The sequence below is a fragment of the Pteropus vampyrus genome, unplaced genomic scaffold (assembly GCF_000151845.1).
Source record: "Pteropus vampyrus isolate Shadow unplaced genomic scaffold, Pvam_2.0 Scaffold145, whole genome shotgun sequence".
Classification (NCBI taxonomy): Eukaryota; Metazoa; Chordata; class Mammalia; order Chiroptera; family Pteropodidae; genus Pteropus; species Pteropus vampyrus.
This window is the reverse complement of record NW_011888926.1, coordinates 723,761-727,035: the sequence shown is the minus strand read 5'-3', so window position 1 is coordinate 727,035 and position 3,275 is coordinate 723,761. Positions and strand designations below refer to the sequence as shown.

At 41.6% G+C, this 3,275-nt stretch overlaps 1 protein-coding gene across 1 annotated transcript in view; it reads right to left on the bottom strand.

Annotated features, from left to right (window-relative positions):
- PACSIN2 (protein kinase C and casein kinase substrate in neurons 2) overlaps positions 1–1,800 on the bottom strand; it is a 73,518-nt gene extending 71,718 nt beyond the window's left edge. The window contains exon 1 of the mRNA XM_011369000.2: positions 1,656–1,800. The gene's annotated coding sequence lies outside the window, so the exon portion shown is untranslated. The remainder of the gene's footprint in view (positions 1–1,655) is intronic.
- Between the last annotated feature and the right edge of the window lie 1,475 nt (positions 1,801–3,275).

Sequence of the window (3,275 nt, the reverse complement as noted above, 5' to 3'; positions counted from 1 at the left end):
TGTGGAGAAAGCAGATAAAGGAAAGGCCAATGACCCAGAACAGAAGTCAGGAGACCTGAGTTCTACACTCGCAGCCACCAACGAGCTGTGTGACCTTGGACAAGTTGACAAGGCATTTCACCTCTTGGTCTTAATTCTTTTATTTAAAAAAAAAATGCTGGGGCCTGGCTATATCCACACCAAGAGCCATCACAACTCTAAATATCATGTCCTCTCCCTCCCTTTTTAATTATGCCACCAAATGAATAATACAGAATTATGTAGCTGGAGAAAACTGTTAGCAAATTGACAGTATATAAAAAGAAAGAGAAAAAAGAGAGACTCATTCTTCCTGCTGGCGTAAATCTCAGGCCTGCAAGACATGCTTCAGTTTGAAGTTACATATCTCTTTATTATTCTCATAAATGCGGCATTTAAAGTTCATCTAGAATTCAGTAAGACAGTGTAGTATGAAAAAGAAAGGATTTAAGGAGATATTCAGAGTTACAAGAACAAGAGCAAAGCTGATGGACCTGATTACGGTCTGAGAGAAATATTATATATTTGGGGGATCCCTAGAGAATAAGAAAATATGCAACCCTAAAAATATTAGAAATACACAAATCACACTAGGTAACGACCTAACAAGAAAATATGCTTCCCTATGTGGCAAAGACTGTAGCAGTGTGGCACTTTCTGGAGAACAGAAGAGGACACTGCCTTCTAATGGTCACAGCGATAGGTAATCCAACAGATATGTATTCACTTAGTGATGGGTCACTTAAGTTATCAGGATTTTAAAAAAAAGAATGACAGTCTTACATAAATAAAGAGGAGGGGAAAAGGGCCACAATTTTCAATTCCAGATTATTACGTCCATGATAAGAAACAAAACATGTAAACCTGCTCAGTTATTGAAACAATAAATAAAACTTTTACATTTTGCTATCTAATAAAAACAAAGTGTCTAGTGACAGCAGTTAGACAGGGACAAGAGTCCAGGGTCCAGCTGAGAAGAGCAATAAGAAAAGCCAGAAAGGCAGAGCGGGGCTTGGAGTAAGCACAACTAATTTCAGTTTGGGGTCTGGAGCAGACGGTCCCGAGACAGCAGTGACAGTCAGATGGAAAAGCTACTTTGTTCATTTCCCTCACAAGTCCCACTTATGTGTTTGTAGGTTAGATTGGCTGTTAAGAAAGGAAATGGCAGCATGTAATAACCATAAAGCCTGAAGGTAGGGGGAAAAACAACCCTCTATTAACAGTTAACTTAAGTAACTCGTTTAGCTACTACCCAGTAAGAAAAAAAACACAGCTAGAAATATGTAAGCTAGACTAAAATATGCCAAAGGTTCTAATCAATTCCATCTATTTTGAAACGAAGCATGTACATATGTTCTGAAACCAGAGTAAAAATTATAAAGCACAATCCTTCATTTGTTTAGGCCAAAATCTATACACTGAGAAAATTGCTTACTCTGACATTTCTCTCAAGGCATTTTGGATAAAACATTCCACACTGTTCGGTTAATACCAAACTGCCTGAACTAGGTGTGCTGCAAAGGTGAGCTTTCTGTTAAAGCGATCACTCAGGAAAAGAAAAAAACGAAATCAATGAAAATTCTACTTTCAAAAAGGTCTCCCTTAAAGGAAATGTACGCCTTAAATAGCACACTCACGTTTTTCTGTCAAATGCCAGCTCCGACTGCCTAACTTTGCAGATCAGCTTCCGTACCTGCCTCCTTCCGACCCTGCTGGTATGTCTGACCTCCAGCTCCCAGCTGAGTTCTCCCAGCGCATTTCATCATTTCCTGTTGGCTGCCGACTGCTTGCAGCAAAGATAAGTCCAGTCCCCTACATTGCTGCATTCGCCCTGCAGGCACCAGGTTCTCAGACTGCGGCCCAGGGCCTTCCCGGACCAGCACAGAAGAGCTTTCTTTTCAGCAAGTGACCAAATAGAAACCTCTGTATTCCACGGAAAATCAGAGAGTTGCGGTCTGAGAACAAAAGTCGTATTACCCCACCCCCTCCCTAAGATCAACTGTAGGACACGCACTAACTTACACCATATGTGATAGTCTTAGAGTCTTTTCTTGTATTCGCGATCCTTCTACTTAGGAGAAAAAAGACATGCTCTGTATCTAAGGAGCCAAGAGTCACAGGAGTTAACGTGACAGGGACTTACTTGCATGAGATAATCTCACATTGTCCCCACATGTAAAATGCAACTCCTACCTCCACACACCAAAGCCGAGCCCCTTGTGAGAGGGAGACACAGGGGAAGCAGGCTCACTGCTTGAGATGGCCAGGGCGCCCCGGTCCCCACAGCATGACTGCCTCCTAAGAACTGGGGCACCCAAACACGCAAGTGTGATCGCCCAGAAGTAAAAACCAAACACAAAACACCTTACTTCCTAGAGCTTTACAAAGAATTGAAAGTGAAGGAAAAAGAATAATGTACTTTTGGGTGAGGAAGAGATCCTATATCTCCTCATTTAGAATGTACGTGTCCCCAAGAATATATGCTGTACACTTCCCTTAGACAAAGCAAAGAGGAGGCACAACTAATCCGCTGCCTGAAGCCCGGACAGGACAGAGTGGGAAGGGACAGGGCGGGAAGGGGTCCCGCGAGCACTTCAGAGCAGCGCTCTGTTTCTTGAGTTCTTACAAGTGTGCTGTGTCTGTAAAAATGCACTGATACTTATAAAACGTGTTCTTTAATGTATGTGTAACTCAGTAAAAAGTGTTTGAAAAACGTATGTGATAATATCAAAAAATATAAATACTACAGGAAAGAGCAGATATTGAAACTAACCTGCAAAAACAGACAGGAAACAAATATTTCGAGGGCTCAGTTTCCCCAAAGTGTCCTCCCAGAAAATACATGTCCACTCCTAACTGCCACGGCAAGTTGGGATAGCGGTGGCCAGAAGAAGGCCAGCTGGCTTCCTCCTTGCAACATGGGCCTGAGGGGAAGTCTGCGGCCAAGGGAAAACATGCAATTGACAAAAGAATAGATTGCGAGGGGAAAGGGGATATTATGCTAAGTGGCTATACACTGTTCAGCAGTGTCCTTACTATTCACTGAAAATGCTGTTAGAAACAGCCACCTAGTCCGATCTTGTAACACAAAACAGAATAAGCTAAAAATCTTTCTAAAATATGTGTTTAGAAATTCCTTAATGGAAAAACACCAAGAAAGCAAAGACCATAGCAATACAAGGCTTGATTACTTGACATATGAGAAATAATAATAATTAACACTACTTGGAAAATTATTATACCACCTTCCTCCCTTC